The sequence below is a fragment of the Anomaloglossus baeobatrachus genome, chromosome 1 (genome assembly GCF_048569485.1).
Source record: "Anomaloglossus baeobatrachus isolate aAnoBae1 chromosome 1, aAnoBae1.hap1, whole genome shotgun sequence".
Classification (NCBI taxonomy): Eukaryota; Metazoa; Chordata; class Amphibia; order Anura; family Aromobatidae; genus Anomaloglossus; species Anomaloglossus baeobatrachus.
In genome coordinates, this window is record NC_134353.1 from 722,617,918 (window position 1) to 722,631,975 (window position 14,058).

A 14,058-nucleotide genomic window follows, 5' to 3' on the forward strand; every position below is an offset into this window, starting at 1 on the left:
TGACGCTCACCTAGAGGTTCTGAGGTGTCAGGGGAGGGAACAAGTCAGTTGAGTTGTGGAGACAGAAGAGTCTGGACAGAGGAAGGGAGAGGAGTGAAGTGGTAGTCGGGGGTTTTAGCTCCCGGACTACCAGACTACCTGAGCTGACTAGGTGGCAGACGGCAGAGCAGGGCCACAGGCGACTGAGATCCGGTCGCGGGAGATCTTAAGTGGACCGGGGCAGGGTTTTAGCCCACCGGTGCCGACATTGGGAATACGGTCCGGAGGCCGTGCACAGTCGGGGTGCCTGGACCCTAGGGCGAGGACAGCTTCAAGCCCTTTGTCAATTAGCCAGCAGTGGACAAGATTCCACATCTTGTCCCACCAGTGAGCCCAGATAGAGCGAGACGGAAGCCCAAAGCGGGGGATAGGGCATCTACAAGTGCCTGCAAAAATCCCAAGGGTCAGCTCTCGCGGGCAACAGCTCCCACAGCAAGGACACCAGGAGCGGACTTTTCCCGTTTTATGCAGACTAGTCAACACACAAGACAAAACACTGAAGTGCAGGAGGAAGGGCCCCTGTCCTGTCAACCGGTATGTGGGACCCGAGCACACACCTCCGGAGGCTACCGGTATCCGGCACTTGGTTTACTACTTGGACTTTGTGTGGTTTATTCGACAACAGTGAGTACACTGATGTCATCCGGTCCAGCCTGCAGACGGCGCTCCAGCACTGCACACCACCTACACCTGGACCCCCGGGACAACACCTCCCCTACCCGTGGAGGGGATACCATCCTGCTGCCCTGCTCCATCAGCCCCGGGTGCCCCCATACCAAGGCAGCGGCAGTGTCACCAAACTATCACCACAACCTACGGGTGGCATCACTGACATACTCTTCCCCTGTAAATACCCCCTTTATTAAGTTGTGGGCGACAGGCTGCTGCACATGCGAGCGCCTCAAGTATCTCCCCACTGACCGTGGCCTGCGCCCCTGCCCACGACAAATAAGAGTTACAAAATCCATGTAGTACTGCAAGTTATGCTGTTTTACAAGCCCTGAGTTTTATTTTCACAACTATTTGTTGCAAGAACAGTATAGTGCATCCCATTCTGTTGTTTCTAGAGTTCTAACTTTTGTAACACATGGATAGAGACATTTTTGTCTCAGCCAAGAATGGTAATTACAATTTAAAGGTCAATGTTTAGTTCTTAGAGGGTTAGTTCATATTAGACAATTACTGTTAGGCAAATCGATAAGATTAACTATGAATGTCAGAATAATGCAGTTAGGATCTACATTATTTTGGGAACAAGGTAAAGAAATGTTGTGGAAAAAGTAAAAAAGAATCTAGGTATAGGCTGCTTTTTTTAATTAATTTATTAAATTATAAAAATTGCTGTTCCAGTTTGCATATTATGTTGATACATATATCAGATGGGAATACATTTTTAATCTTAGTTTTAAAAATACCATAAACATTCGATGTTAATAAACTCACTGATTTTATTAATACAAAAATCCAAATTACACATAATGTAGACGTATAAAACATTTCAAATAAATCAAGTAAATTGTTAAGTAGTTGTTAGGGAAATAGGGTATCCTAATCTAATATATAAAGCTGAGTGTATGTGTGTGTGTGTGTGTGTGTGTGTGTGTCTGCTAAAGGAATCTGCACCGTCGCATTTACAATTACGAAATTTTGCACAGACACCCCATATGACTCAGGGAACGTCATAGACTATATTTTGACAGGAAAATTTAAGCCCACACTTTACAGTTAGTCTCCAAAAAAACCTGCCTCTATTAAAGTCAATGGAGCTGCGACCTACAGGTTATTAATAGCAGCTGTGATTGGTTGCTATAGGAACAAAGAACATTCTTAGTATATGAATCTTATGTGTGAGGTAATAAGATGTCGGTGAGGAGGCGGATAGAGAGAGACAGAGACAGACAGACATAGGCACAGACAGAGAGAGAGACAGACAGTCAAAGAGACAGACAGACGCAGACAGACAGGGAAAGAGACAGAGAGAGAGACAGTCAAAGAGAAAGACAGACACAGACAGGGAAAGAGACAGACAGAGACAGGGAAAGAGACAGAGACAGGGAAAGAGAGAGAGAGACAGGGAAAGAGACAGACACAAGGAAAGAGACAAGGAAAGAAACAGACGGGGAAAGAGACAGAGACAGATGGGGAAAGAGACTGACAGGGAAAGAGACAGACGAGGAATGAGACAGACAGGAAATGAGACAGAACTGGAACAAGACAGACCTGGAACTAGACGGACTGGGAAAGAGACAGATGGGGAAAGAGACAGATGGGGAAAGATACTAACAAGGAAAGAGACTAATAGACACAGAGATAGAGAGAGAAAGACAGACACAGAAATAGATAGAGACAGACAGACACAGAGACTGATACAGAGACAGACACAGAGACTGACACAGAGACAGACAGAAAGATAGACGCAGACAGACAGACAGACATGGACAGAGACAGAAACACACATGGATAGAAAAAGACAGACAGACAGAGATAGAGACAGACAGACACACAGAGACAGACACACAGAGACAGATACACAGAGACAGACAGACAGCGACTGGGAGAGAGACAGAGAGTCAGTTACTATCCCAGGCAACGCTCGGGTACTACAGCTAGTCTATGTTATAAACATAAGAGGTCAGTACTAGAGTTGAGCGCGGTTCTAGGTTCGAGGTTCTCCAGTGCTAGGCTCGAGTGATTTTGGGGCCTGTTCTAGATCGAACTAGAACTCGAGCTTTTTGCAAAACCTTGATAGTTCTAGAAACATTCGATAATGGTTCTAGCAGCAAAAAAACAGCTAATTCCTAGCTGGCTTTCCGCTGTATTAGTGTAAGTCACTCTGTGACTCACACTATTATGACATTTCAGTGTATAGTGTGCGGGAACAGCGCATTCAGATCACTGCTGTTTGGATAATGGCTAATTGATTGATTGATTGAAAAATTGGATAATTTGTTTTTTTTTCCTTGTCTTCCTTCCCTAAGCGCATGCGTGTACTGGGGCGGGCCAGCATGTCAGCCAATCCCAGACACACACACAGCTAAGTGGACTTTTAGCCAGAGAAGCAACGGCATGTGTGATAGGATGTCCATGTCACATGTCCCTGCATTATAAAACCGGACATTTTCCTCCAGCACGCCATTATCTGCCTTCTGCGTCCTTGGTGTCAGACATCACTGGCGCAGCTCCGTCCTTTGTCCTATCGCCGATACTGCTGTATGCGCTCCATACACAGCGCTGGACAGCTTAGGGATAGCACTTTCTATAAGTCCTTTTAAGGGCTCGTACCGGCAGGGTCAGAGCCATAGGTGACAGGTCCTGAAAACAGAGACAGCGTCTGTGTAGCTAAGGTCAGGGATTTCGTCGCTGCATTTCCCCATTAGGAGGGAATAGAAAGGCAGGCTTCCTTTCCTCTACCCAGAGCCCCACAACCCTGGCACTGTACCCTCCTGTCCTCTGCACACTCCAACTCATTATAACTAAGCCATTATACTAGCAAACACTCAGTGTACCTAGTGGCATCCTAAACGTGGCTATTGGACTTTTGTCTAGTCCCACTAGTGCAAAGATATTTGCAGCACGTCTGCCTGCATTGCACACTCCAACTCATAACTAAGCCATTATACTAGCAAACACTCAGTGTACCTAGTGGCATCCTAAACGTGGCTATTGGACTTTTGTCTAGTCACACTAGTGCAAAGACATTTGCAGCACGTCTGCCTGCATTGCACACTCCAACTCATTATAACTAAGCCATTATACTAGCAAACACTCAGTGTACCTAGTGGCATCCTAAACGTGGCTATTGGACTTTTGTCTAGTCACACTAGTGCAAAGATATTTGCAGCACGTCTGCCTGCATTGCACACTCCAACTCATAACTAAGCCATTATACTAGCAAACACTCAGTGTACCTAGTGGCATCCTAAACGTGGCTATTGGACTTTTGTCTAGTCACACTAGTGCAAAGACATTTGCAGCACGTCTGACTGCATTGCACACTCCAACTCATTATAACTAAGCCATTATACTAGCAAACACTCAGTGTACCTAGTGGCATCCTAAACGTGGCTATTGGACTTTTGTCTAGTCACACTAGTGCAACGATATTTGCAGCACGTCTGCCTGCATTGCACACTCCAACTCATAACTAAGCCATTATACTAGCAAACACTCAGTGTACCTAGTGGCATCCTAAACGTGGCTATTGGACTTTTGTCTAGTCACACTAGTGCAAAGACATTTGCAGCACGTCTGTCTGCATTGCACACTCCAACTCATTATAACTAAGCCATTATACTAGCAAACACTCAGTGTACCTAGTGGCATCCTAAACGTGGCTATTGGATTTTTGTCTAGTCACACTAGTGCAAAGACATTTGCAGCACGTCTGTCTGCATTGCACACTCCAACTCATTATAACTAAGCCATTATACTAGCAAACACTCAGTGTACCTAGTGGCATCCTAAACGTGGCTATTGGACTTTTATCTAGTCACACTAGTGCAACGACATTTGCAGCATGTCTGCCTGCATTGCACACTCCAACTCATAGTTACTAATCCATTATACTAGCAATTTATGCTGCCAGTTTAAGGGCCGTAGTTGCATTGTCAGGGATATTTATTCTTTATTATTCTGCTGTTAATAAAGCTAGACAACCGCTGCAATCTACACCACCTCTCAATTTTTACTACCACATTTTCAGTGCACAATCTTGTCACAATCAACATGAGTGGCAAAATGACAGATGCTGGTGGAAAGGGGAAGAGGCGTGGTGGAAAAGGAAAAAAAGGTTTTGTCCGTGGGGAAGGTGGCAAAGCTCCATTATCATCTGCTGAAGATAGACCACCTACCAGCAAAAGTAAGATGTCTACTACTTACCGTGGACAATCCGATGTGCTCCCTTTTTTATGGACACGAACAACAGGAACAAAGGTAGATGATGGCCAAAAAAGGAAAATGCTTGAATGGATCTCAAGTGGTCCAACAAGTGTCCTCTCAGCCACTTCAAGTACCGCATCCAAAAAACAGCAGTCCTCTGAGTTGTCATCCTAATCAAACTTGCTTTCTCCCAGCTCTGAAGTCTCCATCAGCCCTGCACAGTATGGTGGAACTGAGATGGCTGAGTCTGCAGAGCTGTTCAGTCACACTATAGCCTGGGAATCAGAGGTCTGCTCCCAAGCTACAGTGAGTACAGAACATGAAATGGTCTGCAGTGATGCCCAGAACCTTTGTGACTCTGATTCAGGCCGTGAGGACCAAGTTTCTGAGCATAATGTTGACCCTTTGTCACAAACTGTAACACCTGTGGTTATAGACAATGAGGAACATACTGATGAAGATGAGACGCAGATACCCGATTGGGATGACAACTTAAATATTCGGTCAGGGCAAGAAGAGGCTCGGTCTGAGGGGGAAGGGAGTGCAAACACAACAATTGATGATGAAGTTCTAGATCCCACCTACTGTCAAACCACAGTCAGGCACTCGAGGAGGTCAACAGAGGTGGTGGAGGAGGATGCAACTGATGACGAAGTTACCTTGCGCCTTCCTGGACAGAGTCAAAGTACTGGTAGCACGTCTACAACTGCATCCTCAGCCACCACTCTGCCTCTGAGCACTAGTCGGGGTGGATCAACAGGACGCATGCCCTCTAAGCCTTGCCTAGCCTGGTCCTTTTTTGACATAGCAAAAGATCGCTCAAATTATGTGATCTGTAAAATTTGTATGGTTCTATTAGTAGAGGTCAAAACCTCAGCAGTTTGACAACTTCTTCCATGAATCGTCACATAAATAAATTTCATATGTCCCGGTGGGAAGCTCACCTTGCTGCAATGCGGCCTAGCGGAGCGAACCATCTACCGCCTGCCCCTTCCAGTGCATCCGCGCGCTCTTCATCTTCTAGGACTGTGGGGACAGCTGTCACACCTGTTTTTCCACGCACAACTTCCACCACTGTAACCGCAACAGGCACTTTGCTTGGTAGGTCGTCAGTTGGTTTGGAAGGGGAAACAAGTGAGTGTGTACAGCTCTCTCAGACATCGATAGCACCAACATTGGATGAAGGCAACATCATGTCTCCGCCTGTACTTTCCTCACAAACCTGCATTTTTCCAGGGACACCCTACTCAACACCGTCTACACACAGCAGCCAGATCTCTGTCCCTCAGATGTGGTCAAATAAAAGGCCACTTCCTGCGAACCATGACAAAGCTAAGAGGTTGACTCTATCCCTCTGTAAGCTCTTGGCTACCGAAATGCTGCCTTTCCGCCTAGTGGACACACAGGATTTTAGAGACCTTATGTCTGTCGCTGTGCCCCAGTACCAGATGCCTAGTCGCCACTACTTCTCTAAGAAAGGTGTGCCCGCGCTACACCAGCATGTCGCACACAACATCACCGCTTCCTTGAGAAACTCTGTGTGTGAACGGGTGCATTTCACCACCGATACTTGGACCAGTAAGCATGGACAGGGACGTTACATGTCGCTGACTGGGCACTGGGTAACTATGGTGATAGATGTTGAAAAGTCTGCTGCACAAGTCTTGTCGTCCCCACGACTTGTGTGACAATCCTCTGTCTGTCCAAGTTCCGCCACTGCTTCTGCCTCCTCCACCTCATCTGGGTCCTCCACCTCCACCCCAAGCCTGCCTGGTCAGGCCACCAGCGTTCTCACTGCGCAGAAGGAATCACGCACGCCTCATTACTATGCTGGCAGCAGAGCGCAACGGCATCAGGCGGTCTTTAGCTTGACATGTCTTGGGAATAAGAGTCACACAGCTGAGGAGTTGTGGTCAGCTCTGCGGTCCGAGTTTAATAAATGGTTGTCTCCGCTCAACCTGCAGCCTGGTAAGGCCGTGTGCGACAATGCTGCAAACCTGGGTGCGGCCCTTCGCCTGGGCAAGGTGACACACGTTCCTTGTATGGCTCACGTGTTGAACCTTGTTGTCCAGCAATTTTTAACACGCTATCCCGGCCTAGATGGCCTTCTGAACAGGGCACGAAAACTGTCTGCTCACTTCCGCCGTTCAAGCGCCGCAGCTGAGCGACTTGCATCGCTACAGAAGTCTTTCGGCCTGCCGGTTCATCGCCTGAAATGCGATGTGGCGACACGCTGGAATTCAACTCTCCACATGTTACAGTGACTGTGGCAGCACCGCCGAGCCCTGGTGCAATACGTCATGACGTATAGCCTGGGCTAACGAGATGCAGAGGTGGGGCAGATCACCCTGTTGGAGTGGTCTCAGATCAAGGACCTATGCACCCTTCTGCACAGTTTCGACATGGCGACGAATATGTTTAGCGCTGACAATGCCATTATCAGCATGACAATTCCAGTCATTTACATGCTGGAGCACACGCTACACACTATTCGGAGTCAGGGGGTGGGACAACAGGAAGGGGAGGAACTACAGGAGGATTCATATGCGCAAGGGACAACAACATTACCAAGGTCCAGACGTTCATCATCACCAACGCGGCAGGCATGGGACCATGGGGGACAGGGATCAACAAGGGCGCATGGTAGCAGGCTAAATGTTGAGGAAGGTGCAGGACAACATGAAGAAATGGAGGACGAACTGTCCATGGACATGGAAGACTCAGCGGATGAGGGAGACCTTTGTCAAATTTCTGTTGAAAGAGGTTGGGGGGAGATGTCAGAGGAAGAAAGAATGGTTAGCACCTCTATGCCACAAACACAGCGTGGACTTGGTCCGCATGGCTGCGCAAGACACATGAGTGCCTTCTTGTTGCAATACCTCCAACATGACCCTCGTATTGTCAAAATTAGAAGTGATAATGACTACTGGATTGCCACACTATTAGATCCCCGGTACAAGTCCAAATTTTGTGACATAATTCCAGGCATAGAAAGGGACGCACGTATGCTATCCAGTTACGCCTTGGAGATTTTGTCGTGTCCAGCTGCCAGCGTTGTCTCTGAACGTGTCTTCAGTGCTGCTGGGTGTGTGCTGACAGATAAGCGCACGCGTCTGTTCAGTGACAATGTGGACAGACTGACGTTCATCAAAATGAACAAGTCATGGATCCAGAAGGAATTTACTACCCCTGTGTCATCCTGGGGAGAGTAAATGCTTGTGGATTTGGAATGTGCTTGATGCAAATCAAAACATCCTGTTTGCAACTAGGGCACAAGTGCTGCCACTGAAAGGGGTGGGTGTGTGTGGGGCACAATTTTTGGAAAAAAGGGAGACTCCGCTTGGAGTAACCCTTGCTTGATGTGTTTTTTAAAAGGAGCCAAGATGAACAGAGCTGGGATCAGGAAAGACTTAGCTACCTACCCCGGTGTCATCCTGGAGACGGTTAATTATGGCGTATTTTTTAATGTGCTTGATGCAAATCTAGCTGTGAAGTGTACAACTGGGGCACAACTGCTGCCACTGAAGGGGTGGGTGTGTGTGGGGCCCAATTTTTGGAAAAAAGGGAGACTCCGCTTGGAGTAACCCTTGCTTGCTGTGTTTTTTAAAAGGATCCAAGATGAACAAGTCATTGTTCAGCAAAGACTTTTACCTACCCCGGTGTCATCCTGGGGACGGTTAATTATGGCGTATTTTTGAATGTGCTTGATGCAAATCTAGCTGTGAAGTGTACAACTGGGGCACAACTGCTGCCACTGAAGGGGTGGGTGTGTGTGGGGCCCAATTTTTGGAAAAAAGGGAGACTCCGCTTGGAGTAACCCTTGCTTGCTGTGTTTTTTAAAAGGAGCCAAGATGAACAAGTCATGGTTCAGCAAAGACTTTTACCTACCCCGGTGTCATCCTGGGGACGGTTAATTATGGCGTATTTTTGAATGTGCTTGATGCAAATCTAGCTGTGAAGTGTACAACTGGGGCACAACTGCTGCCACTGAAGGGGTGTGTGTGTGTGGGGCCCAATTTTTGGAAAAAAGGGAGACTCCGCTTGGAGTAACCCTTGCTTGCTGTGTTTTTTAAAAGGAGCCAAGATGAACAAGTCATGGTTCAGCAAAGACTTTTACCTACCCCGGTGTCATCCTGGGGACGGTTAATTATGGCGTATTTTTGAATGTGCTCGATGCAAATCTAGCTGTGAAGTGTACAACTGGGGCACAACTGCTGCCACTGAAGGGGTGGGTGTGTGTGGGGCCGAGTTTTTTGAAAAAAGGGAGACTCCACTTGGAGTAACCCTTGCTTGATGTGTTTTTTAAAAGGAGCCAAGATGAACAAGTCATGGTTCAGGAAAGACTTTTACCTACCCCGGTGTCATCCTGGGGACGGTTAATTATGGCGTATTTTTGAATGTGCTTGATGCAAATCTAGCTGTGAAGTGTACAACTGGGGCACAACTGCTGCCACTGAAGGGTTGGGTGTGTGTGGGGCCCAATTTTTGGAAAAAATGGAGACTCCGCTTGGAGTAACCCTTGCTTGATGTGTTTTTAAAAGAAGCCAAGATGAACAGAGCTGGGATCAGGAAAGACTTTGCTACCTACCCCAGTGTCATCCTGGGGACGGTTAATTATGGCGTATTTTTGAATGTGCTTGATGCAAATCTACCTGTGAAGTGTACAACTGGGGCACAAGTGCTGCCACTGAAGGGGTGAGTGTCTGTGTGGCCCAATTTTTGGAAAAAAGGGAGACTCCGCTTGGAGTCACCTTGCGGTGTTTTACATGATTTTAGAAGGGCGTGCCATGCCTATATCTGTGTCTCCTCTTTTTCCTTGTCCTGCTCTTTTGTTTTCGCATGAGTATATGTCCTTGTCACTTTCCCATGTGTTTGTGTTGTGTTGTGAGTTGTTTGTCACCTTTTGGACACCTTTGAGGGTGTTTTCTAGGTGTTTTTTATGTGTTTGTGAATGCCTGCCATTGTTTCCTATGCGGTTCGAGTTCAGTTCGTCGAACGTTTGACGAACCGAACTCGAACGGGGCCTCCGTTCGGCGAACCGACCTCGAGCCGAACCGGGCCCGGTTCGCTCATCTCTAGTCAGTACATTAATATATTGTAACTTGTAAGTTTATCATTCTCTCTGGTTTATTTCTTCTGTTGCTAAATGTTTTTAACTCGCTGCAGCCTTTATCAACATCTACTGTTATGTGATGTTTGACATCACATAAGAGCTTTATGTTGGAGGTTAATGTAGAGGAATACTCTAATGTTCAGTATATATCCTTACCATTCCTTTGGTGAAACATTTTGAGTTATATACAGTGTCATGTAAAACTTTGGGCATCCCTGTTTAAAATTACTGTTATGAACAGTTAAGCAAGTTGAAGATGAAATGATCTCTTAAAGGCATATAGTTAAAGATGAAACATTTTCTTTTTTATTTTAGGCAAAAAAATATATTTTCAACTTTTACATTTAAAAAATTACAAAAAGGAAAATAAACCGATGCAAATGTTTTGACACCTTTGGTGATTAGTGTGCTCAAGTAACTTTGACCAAGATTTCAGACCTTAATTAATCTGTTAGGGTTTTGGTTTGTTCATTATTATTGTTAGGAAAGGCAAAGTGATGCAAATTTCAAAGATTTATAAAAACCCAGCCTCCTCTAACCTTGTGCTAAAAAACAGCAGCCATGGGTTCTTCCAAGGAGCTGCCTAGCACTCTGAATAATATTTATAGTTGGCAATATAAACGGAATAATTACACAAAATCAAATGTATGTGATGGCAATTCTGAAGTGCAAAATATAGAAAATAATAAACCAACCCATAAGTAGAGATGAGCGAACCGGTCCCGGTTCGGCTCGAGGTCGGTTCGCCGAACGGAGGTCCCGTTCGAATTCGGCTCGTCGAAAGTTCGACGAACCGAACTCGAACTGCATAGGAAACAATGGCAGGCAATCACAAACACATAAAAACACCTAGAAAACATCCTCAAAGGTGTCCAAAAGGTGACAAACAACTCACAACTAGAGTTGAGCGCGGTTCGCGGTTCGAGGTTCTCCAGTTCTAGGCTCGAGTGATTTTGGGGCCTGTTCTAGATCGAACTAGAACTCGAGCTTTTTGCAAAAGCTCGATAGTTCTAGAAACGTTCGAGAACGGTTCTAGCAGCAAAAAAACAGCTAATTCCTAGCTTGGTTTCCGCTGTAATAGTGTAAGTCACTCTGTGAATCACACTATTATGACATTTCAGTATATAGTGTGCAGGAACAGCGCCTTCAGATCACTGCTGTTTCTATAATGGCGATCACCATTTTTTTTTTTTCCTTGTCTTCCTTCCCTAAGCGCGCGGGTCTTGTGGGGCGGGCCAGCATGTCAGCCAATCCTAGACACACACAGCTAAGTGGACTTTTAGCCAGAAAAGCAACGGCATGTGTGATAGGATGTCCATGTCACATGTCCCTGCATTGTAAAACCGGACATTTTCCTCCAGGACGCCATTATCTCTTCTGCGTCTTTGGTGTCAGACTTCACTGTCGCAGCTCCGTCCTTTGTCCTATCGCCGATACAGCTGTATGCGCTCCATACACAGCGCTGGACAGCTTAGGGATAGCACTTTCCATCAGTCCTTTTAAGGGCTCAAACCGGCAGGGTCAGAGCCATAGGTGACAGGTCCTGAAAACAGCGACAGCGTCTGTGTAGCAAAGGTCAGGGATTTCCTCCCTGCATTTCCCTATTAGGAGGGAATAGAAAGGCAGGCTTCCTTTCCTCTACCCAGAGCCCCACAATCCTGGCACTGTACCCTCCTGTCCTCTACACACTCCAACTCATTATAACTAAGCCATTATACTAGCAAACACTGAGTGTACCTAGTGGCATCCTAAACGTGGCTATTGGACATTTGTCTAGTCACACTAGTGCAAAGACATTTGCAGCACGTCTGCCTGCATTGCACACTCCAATTCAGTATAACTAAGCCATTATACTAGCAAACACTCAGTGTACCTAGTGGCATCCTAAACGTGGCTATTGGACTTTGCTATAGTCCCACTAGTGCAAAGACATTTGCAGCACCTCTGCCTGCATTGCACACTCCAACTCATGATAACTAAGCCATTATACTAGCAAACACTCAGTGTACCTAGTGGCATCCTAAACGTGGCTATTGGACTTTGCTATAGTCCCACTAGTGCAAAGACATTTGCAGCACCTCTGCCTGCATTGCACACTCCAACTCATGATAACTAAGCCATTATACTAGCAAACACTCAGTGTACCTAGTGGCATCCTAAACGTGGCTATTGGACTTTGCTATAGTCCCACTGGTGCAAAGACATTTGCAGCACCTCTGCCTGCATTGCACACTCCAACTCATTATAACTAAGCCATTATACTAGCAAACACTCAGTGTACCTAGTGGCATCCTAAACGTGGCTATTGGACTTTGCTATAGTCCCACTAGTGCAAAGACATTTGCAGCACCTCTGCCTGCATTGCACACTCCAACTCACGATAACTAAGCCATTATACTAGCAAACACTCAGTGTACCTAGTGGCATCCTAAACGTGGCTATTGGACTTTGCTATAGTCCCACTAGTGCAAAGACATTTGCAGCACCTCTGCCTGCATTGCACACTCCAACTCATTATAACTAAGCCATTATACTAGCAAACACTCAGTGTACCTAGTGGCATCCTAAACGTGGCTATTGGACTTTGCTATAGTCCCACTAGTGCAAAGACATTTGCAGCACCTCTGCCTGCATTGCACACTCCAACTCATGATAACTAAGCCATTATACTAGCAAACACTCAGTGTACCTAGTGGCATCCTAAACGTGGCTATTGGACTTTGCTATAGTCCCACTAGTGCAAAGACATTTGCAGCACCTCTGCCTGCATTGCACACTCCAACTCATGATAACTAAGCCATTATACTAGCAAACACTCAGTGTACCTAGTGGCATCCTAAACGTGGCTATTGGACTTTGCTATAGTCCCACTAGTGCAAAGACATTTGCAGCACCTCTGCCTGCATTGCACACTCCAACTCATGATAACTAAGCCATTATACTAGCAAACACTCAGTGTACCTAGTGGCATCCTAAACGTGGCTATTGGACTTTGCTATAGTCCCACTAGTGCAAAGACATTTGCAGCACCTCTGCCTGCATTGCACACTCCAACTCATGATAACTAAGCCATTATACTAGCAAACACTCAGTGTACCTATTGGCATCCTAAACGTGGCTATTGGACTTTGCTATAGTCCCACTAGTGCAAAGACATTTACAGCACCTCTGCCTGCATTGCACACTCCAACTCATGATTACTAAGCCATTATACTAGCAAACACTCAGTGTACCTAGTGGCATCCTAAACGTGGCTATTGGACTTTGCTATAGTCCCACTAGTGCAAAGACATTTGCAGCACCTCTGCCTGCATTGCACACTCCAACTCATGATAACTAAGCCATTATACTAGCAAACACTCAGTGTACCTAGTGGCATCCTAATCGTGGCTATTGGACTTTGCTATAGTCCCACTAGTGCAAATACATTTGCAGCATCTCTGCCTGCATTGCACACTCCAACTCATGATAACTAAGCCATTATACTAGCAAACACTCAGTGTACCTAGTGGCATCCTAAACGTGGCTATTGGACTTTGCTATACTCCCACTAGTGCAAAGACATTTGCAGCACCTCTGCCTGCATTGCACACTCCAACTCATGATAACTAAGCCATTATACTAGCAAACACTCAGTGTACCTAGTGGCATCCTAAACGTGGCTATTGGACTTTGCTATAGTCCCACTAGTGCAAAGACATTTGCAGCACCTCTGCCTGCATTGCACACTCCAACTCATGATAACTAAGCCATTATACTGGCAAACACTCAGTGTACCTAGTGGCATCTAAACGTGGCTATTGGACTTTGCTATAGTCCCACTAGTGCAAAGACATTTGCAGCACCTCTGCCTGCATTGCACACTCCAACTCATTATAACTAAGCCATTATACTAGCAAACACTCAGTGTACCTAGTGGCATCCTAAACGTAGCTATTGGACTTTGCTATAGTCCCACTAGTGCAAAGACATTTGCAGCACCTCTGCCTGAATTGCACACTCCAACTCATGATAACTAAGCCATTATA